Source organism: Pelophylax lessonae (genome assembly GCF_965119305.1).
Source record: "Pelophylax lessonae genome assembly, chromosome: 6".
Classification (NCBI taxonomy): Eukaryota; Metazoa; Chordata; class Amphibia; order Anura; family Ranidae; genus Pelophylax; species Pelophylax lessonae.
In genome coordinates, this window is record NC_138773.1 from 174,241,385 (window position 1) to 174,255,023 (window position 13,639).

The window sequence follows — 13,639 nt, forward strand, 5'->3', positions numbered from 1 at the left end:
GTGACCAAGTCTTTATAAGTTCGAGGCAGCGCCGCTACGGCTTCATTCTGCTGCTTAGATCAGGGAGAGAGCACACATCAACGTGCTGGCTGCTGATTAGGGACAGACAGGAAAAAAAAAACATTTGTGTCCGGATAGAATTGAGGGACAGGTCGGAGTGTGTTAGGCAGGGCGAGTTGTAGGCATTTTAGGGAGAGAGTCTGCTGATTTTTAGGGAAAGTGTGTTCTACAAACTACAATCGACATTGCTGTGTGGGGTGGGGTTTGCAGTCACCCGATCTACGATCTCTTATCAATCCTGTTAGGGAGAGAGTCTGCTGATTTTTAGGGAAAGTGTGTTCTACAAACTACAATCGATATTGCTGTGTGGTGTGGGATAGGAGATAGGCAGGTGTCAGTGATCCACATCCATTTTGCTGTGTGTGGGCTGCAGTGAACACAATCTTTTTGGGGTGCAGTGAACACAATCTTTTTGGGGTGCAGTGAACACAATCTTTTTGGGGTACAGTGAACACAATCTTTTTGGGGTGCAGTGAACACAATCTTTCTGGGGTGCAGTGAACAAAATCCTTTTGGGGTGCAGTGAACACAATCTTTGTGGGGTGCAGTGAACACAATCTTTTTGGGGTGCAGTGAACACAATCTTTTTGGGGTGCAGTGAACGCAATCTTTTTGGGGTGCAGTGATCGCAATCTTTTTGTGGTGCAGTGAACACAATCTTTTTGGGGTGCAGTGAACGCAATCTTTTTGGGGTACAGTGAACACAATCTTTTTGGGGTGCAGTGAACACAATCTTTTTTGCCCACTGAGGAGGAGGGAGAAAAGTCTTTTTCTATCAGTCACTGTGTGCAGCATTTTTCCTTCAGCTGTGCTGTGTTGAGTGACTGATCATACACTGCTGTGTTCAGTTCTCATGTGCTAATATTGAGTGGTTTCAAAAATCATACACTTTTTTTCTATTCCCCTATTCAATATACAGCCTTGGGTTAAAAAAAATTAAGTTGTGGCCTGCAGCAGAGCTGAATGATATTTGGGGTTTTTGGGGTTCATCTCATACTTCTGAAGATTTGAGGGTGCTGCCTGTTCCATACTCCCCCCTACTCCTCATCCAGCCTTTTAGGGGTACAAACAATAGTAATTGGGGCCTAGTGTGGTTGTGTACGTGTGATATACATACACTTTTTTTGATCATATTTTCTATTCCTCTATTTAATCAAAAACCTTTGGGGATCAGTTAAATTGGGGGATAGTCTGTGTTGGTACGTGTGGGAGAGATCCACCTTTCCAAGTTTTTGGGGTTCATCTCATACTTCTGAAGATTTGAGGGTGCTGCCTGTTCCATACTCCCCCCTACTCCTCATCCAGCCTTTTAGGGGTACAAACAATAGTAATTGGGGCCTAGTGTGGTTGTGTACGTGTGATATACATACACTTTTTTTTGATCATATTTTCTATTCCGCTATTTAATCAATAACCTTTGGGGATCAGTTAAATTGGGGGATAGTCTGTGTTGGTACATGTGGGAGAGATCCACCTTTCCAAGTTTTTGGGGTTCATCTCATACTTCTGAAGATTTGAGGGTGCTGCCTGTTCCATACTCCCCCCTACTCCTCATCCAGCCTTTTAGGGGTACAAACAATAGTAATTGGGGCCTAGTGTGGTTGTGTACGTGTGATATACATACACTTTTTTTGATCATATTTTCTATTCCGCTATTTAATCAAAAACCTTCAGGGATCAGTTAAATTGGGGGATAGTCTGTGTTGGTACGTGTGGGAGAGATCCACCTTTCCAAGTTTTTGGGGTTCATCTCATACTTCTGAAGATTTGAGGGTGCTGCCTGTTCCATACTCCCCCCTACTCCTCATCCAGCCTTTTAGGGGTACAAACAATAGTAATTGGGGCCTAGTGTGGTTGTGTACGTGTGATATACATACACTTTTTTTGATCATATTTTCTATTCCGCTATTTAATCAAAAACCTTTGGGGATCAGTTAAATTGGGGGATAGTCTGTGTTGGTACGTGTGGGAGAGATCCACCTTTCCAAGTTTTTGGGGTTCATCTCATACTTCTGAAGATTTGAGGGTGCTGCCTGTTCCATACTCCCCCCTACTCCTCATCCAGCCTTTTAGGGGTACAAACAATAGTAATTGGGGCCTAGTGTGGTTGTGTACGTGTGAAATACATACACTTTTTTTGATCATATTTCCTATTCCGCTATTCAATAAAAACCTTTGGGGATCAATTAAAATGCCGGATAGTCTGTGTTGGTACGTGTGAGATCCACCTTTCCAAGTTTTTGGGGTTCATCTCATACTTCTGAAGATTTGAGGGTGCTGCCTGTTCCATACTCCTCCTAATCCTCATCCTGCCTTTAGGGGTACAAACAATAGTAATTGGGGCCTAGTGTGGTTGTGTACGTGTGATATACATACACTTTTTTTTGGATCATATTTTCTATTCCGCTATTTAATCAAAACCTTTGGGTATAAACAATTAAATTGCGTGATAGTCTGTGTCGGTACGTGTGAGATACACCTTTCCAATTTTTGGGGCGCATCTCATACTGCCGAGGATTTGAGGGTGCTTCAGTCTACCTCCTGCCTGTTCCGAACTCCTCCTACTCCTCATCCTGCCTTTAGGGTAGAAAAAATTGTAATCGGGGCCTAGTTTGTGTTTGTACGTGTGAGATACACCGTTTTGTCAAATTTGTCCTATTCCGCTATTCAATATACACCCTCTTTGAGTGTAAAAAATTAAATTGCGGGATAGTCTGTACCGGTACATGTGAGATACACCTTTTTAAATTTGTTTGGCGCATCTCCTTCTACCGCCAAGGATTGCAGGGCGCTTCAGTTTGCCTCCTGTTCTCAACTCCTCCTACTCCTCTTCCTCATCCTGCCTTTAGGGTACAAAAAATTGTAATCGGGGCCTAGTTGGTGTTTGTACGTGTGAGATACACCGTTTTGTAAAATTTGTCCTATTCCGCTATTCAATATACACCCTGTTTGAGTGTAAAAAATTAAATTGCGGGATAGTCTGTACCGGTACATGTGAGATACACCTTTTTAAATTGGTTTGGCGCATCTCCTTCTACTGCCGAGGATTGCAGGGCGCTTCGGTTTGCCTCCTGTTCCCAACTCCTCCTACTCCTCTTCCTCATCCTGCCTTTAGGGTACAAAAAATTGTAATCGGGGCCTAGTTGGTGTTTGTACGTGTGAGATACACAGTTTTGTAAAATTTGTCCTATTCCGCTATTCAATATACACCCTTTTGGAGTGTAAGAAAATGAAATTACGGCATAGTCTGTATCGGTACGTGTGAGATACACCTTTTAAATTTGGGTACAAAAAATTTGAATCGGGGCCTAGTCTGTGTTTGTACGTGTGAGATACACCGTTTTTTTTATCCTTTTTCCTATTCCGCTATTCAATATACACCCTTTTGGGGTAAAAAACATTAAATTGCGGCATAGTTTGCATATTTGACTGTGAGATACACCCGTGCGATACTGTTGTTGTTTTGTTCCGCTATTCAATAAACACCTTTCTAGGGCAAGATCATAAATTACAGAAATATGAGGAGACCGTCAAATAGGGGCCGTGGCCTGGGTCGTGGTGCTGCTGGTAGAGCTCCTGTTGCAAGGAGAGGACGTGGTCGATCTGTGCCAGCTACACGCACAAGTGAAACACGTTCCACAAGTGTGAGTAGGCGACAGAACCTGCATCAGTATTTGGTAGGGCATCATGCGCCTCTAGACGTGATGAGGCCTGAAGAAGTACAGGCGATAGTAGATTGGGTTGCTGACAGTGCCTCCGGTTCCTTCACATTGTCTCCCACCCAGTCTACTGCAGAAAGGTCAGAGTTGGCACCTGCAGCCAATGTCCAACCGTCTTTCACCACACCCCCTTGGAAATCAGGCAAGCAGTCTGAGCCCCAATCCATACAGCAGTCTCTTCTTCTTTTTGAGGACTCTGTTAGCAGGGTTTCCCAGGGCCATCCACCTAGCCCTGCCCCACAAGTTGAAGAGATTGAGTGCAGCGATGCCCAACCACTTATTTCTCAAGATGAGTACATGCAAGAACCATCGCAGCACGTCTCTGATGATGACGAAACGCAGGTGCCAACTGCTGTGGCGTTCAGCATTGTGGAGACCGACAAGGAGGGCAGGGGTGAAGACTGGGTGGAAGATGATGTGGAGGACGATGAGGTCCTCGACCCCACATGGAATGAACGTCATGCAGGTGACCTGAGTAGTTTGGAGGAAGAGGCGGTGGTCGCACAGAGCCACCAGCACAGCAGAAGAGGGAGCAGGGTGCAGAAGCAGAGCGGTTGTGCTCTAGACAATACGCCCGCTACTGCCCAACGCAGCAAGGGAACGAGCGCACCAAAGTCAGCTCAAAGGAGTTCTCTAGCGTGGAAGTTCTTTAGAAAATGTGCTGATGACAGGACACGAGTGGTTTGCACCCTGTGCAATCAGAGCCTGAAGCGAGGCATAAACCTTCTCAACCTGAGCACAACCTGCATGATCAGGCATCTAAGTGCAAAGCATGAGCTGCAGTGGAGTAGACACCTTCAAAACCAAGAAACGTCTCTGGCTCATCCTGCTTCCTCTTCTGCTGCAGTCTCAGCCGCTCCAGCCACATCTGTAGTGATACCGGCACCTGCCACCCCGCAAACAGAGGATCTGTCAGCAACACCACCACCTGGGTCACCAACTATCTCCACAATGTCCCGTGGAAGCGTTCAGCTTTCCATCTCCCAAACACTTGAGAGGAAGAGGAAGTACCCCCCTACCCACCCGCGATTCCCTGGCCCTGAATGCCAGCATTTCAAAATTATTGGCCTTTGAAATGCTGTCATTCCGTCTGGTGGAGACGCACAGTTTTAAAAACCTTATGTCGGTGGCTGTCCCACAGTACGTCGTGCCCAGCCGCCACTACTTTTCCAGGCAAGCCATCCCTTCCCTGCACAACCAAGTGGGGGAAAAAAATCAGGTGTGCACTGCGCAACGCCATCTCTGGCAAGGTCCACCTAACTACCGATACGTGGACCAGTAAGCATGGTCAGGGGCGTTATATCTCCCTAACGGCACACTGGGTAAATGCAGTGGCGGATGGGCCTGAGGCGGATAGCAATTTGGCACATGATGAAGAGGGGTGACCAGCGCTACGGATTTCAAAATATGAAAAAAAGGGGGGTGGAAAAAATGCAAAACGAATAAATAAAATAGTAAGGTGTAAGCTGCCCCAATCAAAACCTTTAAATAAAGGTGAAAGTGATAAATAAAATGTGACGATTGGTGTTGGCGCTACCTTTATAAATGCCCCAAAAAACGTGAGTGGGGATGAAAGGGTGTAAAAACCCACAAATGGTGAAATGTGCCAAATGGTGTAATAAATGATAGTCAGAAATGCGAGTCTGGGTGTTTATTTACAAATAAAATAATAATAGTGCTGGAAGTAAAACACGTGAGTGTAATAAACTCACTACCATGCATAGGGTGAAAAAAGGATTGGTGATTAATAAATAAAACGTGCCACACAAAGTGTGATGATAAACTGAAAAAACTTGATGTGCAAAATCCGTAGTGGCCACTAGGTGGCGTTTCTTCGGAATACAACCTGTATGATGATGAGGGGTTCCCTTTCGGAAAATGATGCAAACAATGGCCGCTGGCGGGAGGCCTAGATGCTCATATAAGAAGAAACCCCATAGTGAATAGTCAAATCATACATAGCATAAAGCAAGGCGTAGATAACTCACTCTTAAGATGATCGAGATCAGAGTACAGTGTGCGCCGGGATGCTTCCGCGTTCCACGGCCGACAACCGGAAGTGACGTATGACGTCGGAGACTCCGCCCTACGCGTTTCGTCACAATGACGTCAACTGGAGCGGCGTCAACTCAGCGTACTCCCGGGCTTCTTATAGCCGCCCGTATCCTAGCAACGGAGGGGACGGAACAAACACCGCCATCTTGCAACTCCCGCTCCAGAAGCCATATTGCTCCTCCACTGGCTTCTTACTATGGATGTGCAGGGGAACGGCCATACCTCATCATATCTGATCAAATGAGTGTGTGTACAAGCCTTACATATTTGGACCATTTCTTTATTATGACCATTAAAAACCTCATAAAAAAATTAAAAAAATAAAAAGATAAGATAGGAAAAAAATCTTTTTATTATTAAAAACTTTAAACCAGACAGGTGGATATGCTGTTTAGAGCCGGATATCTGGAAGGTAAAAAAAGGGAAAAAGAAAAAAGAAAAAGTGCTTGTCCGGAAACTTATTACATAATCGCCACGACAAGACCGAGATAATAAATATGTGTAATGATCCTAAGAAACGGTGTTAACAATTTATTCTGAACACAAAAGGGGAACAAAAAAATGGAATAAAAAATAAAATTAAATAAATTGGGCAGTGCTTAAATAAAGAATCTGTGTGGATAATGGCAACTATTAGTGGTAAAAATGAGTATTGAGTGATAAAAAAACAAAAGTGACAATAAATGCAATAGTATCTATGGATATGATGTTGGATGGGAAGGCACAGAAAACAAAAAATTTTTTTAAATTGTTTATGCGTTGAATATAGCAAAAAACTTGAAAAGGTGGTGAAAAAAGGATGCTGGATGAGAAAGCTGGATATCATCCATATTGAAGAAATCTTTTGAAAGAATAATTTATGTATTCTGTGATATAACTGGGTGTGGACCCACCACCGAGGATTGCAGGGCGCTTCAGTTTGCCTCCTGTTCCTAACTCCTCCTACTCCGCTTCCTCATCCTCTATCGCCTCCTCATCCGGACAGCGTAACACCTTCACCACCAACTTCAGCACGGCCAGGGGTAAACGACAGCAGGCAGTTTTACAACTTGCCTGTTTGGGGGACAAACCACAAACTGTGCAGGAGTTGTGGAGGAGCATGGAACAGCAGACAAATGAGTGGTTGCTGCCAGCGAGCCTCAAGCCCGGCCTGGTGGTGTGCGATAACGGGCGAAATCTCATAGCAGCTCTGGGCCTAGCCGGTTTGACGCACATCCCTTGCCTGGCGCATGTGCTGAATTTGGTGGTGCAGAGGTTCCTTAAAAACTACCCCGATATGTCAGAGCTGCTGCAGAAAGTGTGGGCCGTCTGTGCGCACTTTTTGGCGTTCTCACCCTGCTGCTGCTCGCCTGTCAGCGCTGCAGCGTAACTTCGGCCTTCCCACTCACCGCCTCATATGTGACGTGCCCACAAGGTGGAACTCCACCTTGCACATGCTGCAAAGACTGTGCGAGCAGCAGCAGGCCATAGTGGAGTTTCAGCTGCAGCACGCACGCGTGAGTTGCTCTGCGGAACAGCACCACTTCACCACCAATAACTGGGCCTCCATGCGAGACCTGTGTGCCTTGTTGCGCTGTTTTGAGTACTCCACCAACATGGCCAGTGCAGATGACGCCGTTCTCAGCTTAACTATCCCACTTCTATGCCTCCTTGAAAAAACAATTCGGGCGATGATGGAAGAGGATGTGGCACAGGATGAGGAGGAGGAGGAGGAGGATGAGGAGGTAACATTTTCAAGGCTTTCAGGGCAGTCATTCGCAAGGGGCTCCGAGGGTGGGTTCCTGCACACACAAACGCCAGGGACACAATTGTCCAGCAGGGGCACAGTTCTGGAGGATGAGGAGGAGGAGCTGGAGGAGGAGATGGAACCATGTTCACAGCAGGGTGGCACCCAGGCCAGCTCATGGCCATCACTGGTGCGTGGCTGGGGTGATACAGAGGACACAGACGATACACCTCCCACAGAGGACAGCCTTTCGTTGCCTCTGGGCAGCCTGGCACACATGAGCGATTACATGCTGCAGCGTCTCCACAACGACCGCCGAGTTGCCCACATTCTAACTTGTGCTGATTACTGGGTGGCCACGCTGCTGGATCCCCATTACAAGGACAACGTACCGTCCTTAATTCACTCACTGGAGCGCGATCGCAAGATGCGCGAGTACAAGCGCACGCTGGTAGACGCCATGCTGCTGGCATTCCCACCTGACAACGGGGCCACAGTGGAAGCACAAGGCAGAGGAGGAGGAGGAGGAGGAGGAAGAGGTCGCCAACGCAACCAGGGCACCGCCAGCACCTCAGAAGGCAGGGTTAGCATGGCCGAAATGTGGAAAAGCTTTGTCAGCACGCCACAACAAACAGCAGCACCAGCAGCTCAGATGGAACGTCTTAGCAGGAGGCAGCATTTTACCAACATGGTGGAGCAGTATGTGTGCACACGCCTAGACGTACTGAATGAGGGGTCTGCCCCCTTCAACTTCTGGGTCTCCAAGTTGGGCACATGGCCTGAGCTTGCCCTTTACGCCTTGGAGGTGCTGGCGTGCCCTGCAGCCAGTGTATTATCTGAATGGGTATTTAGCACGGCTGGGGGCGTTATCACAGACAAGCGCAGTCGCCTGTCCAGAGACAATGTGGACAAGCTCACGTTCATTAAAATGAACCAGGCATGGATCCCACGGGACTTTTCCGTACCTTGTGCAGAATAGCGATGGATACCGACCTTACCCAGCCATTGTTCTATGTTTGCTCTTTCTCACTCTTTTGGGGTGTACCCTCATTTAAAATTTGTGAAAAGAAGCAGTGTTGGCTACCTCGTCCTCCTCAGGGCCAGATTAACGTAGGGGCTATTGGAGCTGCAGCTCCAGGCCCCTACCTTTATATAGGCCCCGGGTTGGCCATATTCACTGTTACCGCTCTTCTGTCACTTGTAAACACAGAAGTCTGGCTTCTATGCTCGCTTCCCCAGGCAGCTCCCTCAGAACCTCCCCACACAGCACAAAGGCCGGACAAGGAGGGACAGTTGCCGATGCATGGATGTGTTTATGGGCTTCAGAGACAGCATCCCATGTTGAATTAGGCATGCATGGCTGCACCCTTCCTCCTCTGGGTGCATGCCAAGGCACGGCCCTTAAGGCCCTTCAAAATCCTCAGCACCAAGCCCATGATGCTCTTAATCCGGCCCTGGTCCTCCTCCACCGCTTTTTCCACCTACATCGCCCATAGGTGTGCGCAGCCTATTGCATTAGGGTGTGCACCCCAAAGTTTAAATACACATGCATGTGTTTGCCTACATGTACATGGCCCCGATACATTACTCTCCCTGCTGGCAAAGAGAAATGGAGCAGAGCAGGTCCGAGGGAGATCTTTCCCATCTCCTCACTGCCAAACAGAGCGATAATGCTATGTGCCCTAGGTGATTAGGGTGTGCCCAGGTACACCCAGCACACCCTGTGCACACGCCTATGACACCGCCACATCCACCACCACCTCAACCTCCCTCCTACTCCATATGGGCCTCATCCTTCAGAGATGAAGAACATTGTTTTATTTTTCTGTTTTTTTTTTTTGTTGTTTTAAGTTATTTCCCTATCCACATTTGTTTGCAGAGCACTTGCCATGCTCTTAACTACGTTTTGCTGCCATTTGCAGCACTCTAGCCCTTTCCTTTGGTGTTTTAGAGCCATTTTAGTGCCTGAAAGTTCGGGTCCCCATTGACTTCAATGGAGTTCGGTGTCCGGGAAAAGTTCGGCAAAAGTCTGGGACACGGACCCGGACTTTTTTTTAAAGTTTGGCCGAACCCGCCGAACACGGACATCCAGGTGTCCGCTCAACTCTATTAAGGACCAAAAAAAGAAGGTACACTATATTGCCAAGTACTGCCTTTACATGCACACAAACGTTAATGGCATCCCAATCTTATTCCATAGGGTTTGATATTGAGTTGGCCCACCCTTTGCTATAACAGCTTCAACTCTTCTATGAAGGCTGTCCACAAGGTTTAGGAGTGTGTTACTCCACCCCAAACTCGGTTATCCATGTCTTTATAGACCTTGCTTTGTGCACTGGGGAGATATATCCTCCTTTTGGGAAACCCATCTTTTACATCCCTGCAAAAGTTGAAGGGCACATGGGCTGGTCATAACATAGCAGGGCATGCAGGTGACTAGATTAGGAGTGGTGAAAACATCTGAGCCCACCCTAGCTTTTAAACTGTACTTTACGGTTATCTAAACCAAACTTAATTACCCTGTAAGCAGCAGGTGGCAGAGATCAGTGCTTAGAAGTAGATTGAGGGCAGGGACAATGGATGACTCAAGAGAAAGGAAAGAGACGAAAAATCCCCTTCTGCTACCAAAACAGCCATGACCTGGTCTAGTGGAGTCTAGGCATGTAGGAATCTAGTCCATGCCTAGACTCCACTAGACCTCTGAAGGTATGCTGTGATATCTGGCACTAAGCTGTCAATAGAAAATCATTTAAGTCCTGTATGTTGCAAGATGGGGCCTCCATGGAACAGACTAGTTCTTTCAGCACATCCCACAGATGCTCAATCTGGGTGTTCTGAGAATTTGGAGGCCAATTCAGCACCTCAACCTCTTGAACCAATTTTGCAGTGTGTCAGGATGCATTATCAGGATGCTGAAAGAGGCCACTGCCATCAGAAAATACTGTTTCCATGAAATGGTGTACCTGGTTAGCAACAACGTTTAGTGCCTTGAAAAAGTATTCATACCCCTGGAAATTCTCTACATTTTGTCATGTTACAACCAAAATCGTAAATATATTTTATGCGTTAGACCAATAAAAAGTGGGCACATAATTGTGAAGTGGAAGATAAAAGAGAAATGGTTTTCACATTTTATGTACAAATAAATATCTGAAAAGTGTGGTATGCATTTGCTTTCAGCCCCCCTGAGTCAATACTTTGTAGAACCACCTTTCGCTGCAATTACAGCTGCAAGTCTTTTTTGGGTATGTCTCTACCAGCTTTGCACATCTAGAGAGTGACATTTTTGCCCATTCTTCTTTGCATAAAAGCGCAAGCTCTGCCAGATTAGATGGAGAGCATCTGTGAACAGCAATTTTCAAGCCTTGCCACAGATTCTCAATTAGATTGTGGTCTGGACTTTGAATAGGCCATTCTAACACATGAATATGCTTTGATTCAAACCATTCCATTGCAGCTCTGACTGTATGTTTAGATTAGTTGTCCTACTGGAAGGTGAACTTCCGCCCCAGTCTTTTGCAGACTCTTTTAACAGGTTTTCTTTTGCAATTGCCTTGTATTTGGCTCCATCGATCTTTCCATCAACTCTGACCAGCTTCCCTGTCCCTGCTAAAGGAAAGCATCCCCAGAACATGATGCTGCCACCACCATGTTTCACGGTGGGGATTGTGTGTTCAGGGTAATGTCTAGTGTTTGTATCCGCCACACATGGCTTTTTGCTTTAGGCCAAAAAGTTCAATTTTGGTCTCATCTGATCAGAGCACCTTCTTCCACATTTGATGTGTCCCCCACATGAGTTCTTGCAAACTAAACACAGGACTGCTTTTGGCTTTCTTTCAACAATGACTTTCTTCTTGTCACTCTTCCAGAAAGGCAAGATTAGTGGAGTGCATGACTAATAGTTGTCCTATGGACAGATTCTCCCACCTGAGCTGTGGCTCTCTGCAGCTCCTCCAGAATTACCATGGGCCTCTTTGCTGCTTTTCTAAATAATGTTCTCCTTGCCTGGCATGTCACTTTAGGTAGACAGCCATGTCTTGGTAGGTTTGGAGTTGGGACTTACTCTTTCCATTTTTGGATGATTGATTGAACAGTGCTCCGTGGGATGTTCAAAGCTTGGGATATTTTTTTTTATAACCTAACCCTGCCTTAAACTTCTCCAAAACTTTATCCCTGACCTGTCTGGTGTGTTCCTTAGCCTTCATGATGCTGTTTGTTCACTAAGGTTCTCTTGCAAACCTCTGAGGGCATCACAGAACAATTCTATTTATACTGAGAATAAATTACACACAGGTGGACTCTATTTACTAATTAGGGGACTTCTGAAGGCAATTGGTTCCACTAGATTTTAGTTAGGGGTATCAGAGTAAAGGGGGCTGAATACAAATGCACGCCACACTTTTAAGATATTTATTTGTAAAAAAAATTAACCATTTCTTTTTCCTTCAACTTCACAATTATGTGCCACGATGTGTTGGTCTATCACATAAAATCCCAAAAAAAAACATTTATGTTTTTGGTTGTAACATGAAAAAATTTGAAAAATTTCAGGGGGTATGATTACTTTTATAAGGCACTGTAGGTGGTACGTGCCAAAGTAATATCCACGTAAATGGCAGGACCCAGTGTTTCCTAGTGGAACCATGCCTAAAGCATTCCGATGCTTCTTCCCATAGTGCATCCTGGTTCCATCACTTTCCCATGTAAGTGACGCACACACACCAGGCCATCCACATGATGTAAAAGAAAATGTGATTCATCAGATGAGGCCATCTTCCATTGCTCAGTGGGCCAGTTCTGATGCTCACATGCCCAGTGTAGATGCTTTTGGCTGTGGACACGGGTCAGCATGGGCACTCTGAGCAGTTTGCAGCTACGCAGCCCCATACACAACAAACTGCGATGCTCATTTTTCTACTTTCAATACATCAACTTCATAGACAACAAATTCCACCAACTTTCAGATGCCATTCTAAAAAAAATGATCATTGTTATTCACTTTAGCTGTCAGTGGTCATAAACTTATGTTTTATCAGTGTATATTATATAAGAGACTCTTCTTGTCTTAAAAAGCAGATAATGACAGCTTGGATTTTGATTGGCATAGCATATAATTATGACTTAATATAGTGTGTCTCGATACATCTGTACTGACTGTTAGAACATAATAAGGACTGTGGATACTACATTGAATTTTTAGTCAAGTTCCTAAATGGCATTTTAAAAAATAATTTATTTTTAATGGCCAATATCATATGTATTGCATTTTAGGTGCTTTCCAGGCAGACAAAGATTTTTGATATTGTGACATTTTGCAGTTTGTAGTTGAATAATTTTGTTTGTGCTGCCAAGCTTGGATTCCTGAGATCAGAGTTTGTGCCTATAAATATGCTATCACTTTGCCATCTTGGTTTCTTTGTTAGGATTATGTTTTACCTAATTAACGAAATGTAGGCAAACCTCTTTCTTTTTACATTTTCGGATTGTATGTGGTTTTAAGATTTTGTAATCTTGATTGACATAAAATACATTGCTACCAATTACTATACAGCAAGACTGAACATTTTTATATGAGTTTACCTCCCTCTTCTAGCGACCGTTTTGCCTGAAGCACAGGAGCAAAAAAAGCCAGAGGTTTGTGACCATTGGCATCAATTGTTTAATCATCAAGTTTAAGTTGTCAGACATGTGAAACAGGAAGTCAGTTATTGCAGTCTGTTTTACTGTGTTTTATTTTCAGTTGCAGGACGATGCAAAAAACATCAGGAATCTGGAGCAGTTAGGCTCCTTTTACACGGCGTGGAGTCTGTTCCAATCAGCACATGATCTTTGAGCAGATTCTCTGTTGATCAGAGCCAAACAGGATGGATGTCACATGTATGCCTGTTAAGTTTCTGCCTGGTGGAAACTAGTGGATCCCTGTCACCTCTATGGGCCCAGTGTAAACAGACTCCATTTACATCAGGCTCTCAAAAATGGAAAAGGTTGCTGTCTTTTTCAGTTTTTTTTTTTTTTTTAATGGACCTGGACGGACCCAGGGGTAAGCAGGTGTAAATGGACACAAGTCCGTTTACATCCA

At 45.2% G+C, this 13,639-nt stretch overlaps 1 protein-coding gene across 1 annotated transcript in view; it reads right to left on the reverse strand.

The window, feature by feature from the left end:
- Positions 1-13,639, reverse strand: part of DNAH7 (dynein axonemal heavy chain 7) — a 368,896-nt gene that overhangs the window by 20,930 nt on the left and 334,327 nt on the right. The window lies entirely within an intron of this gene.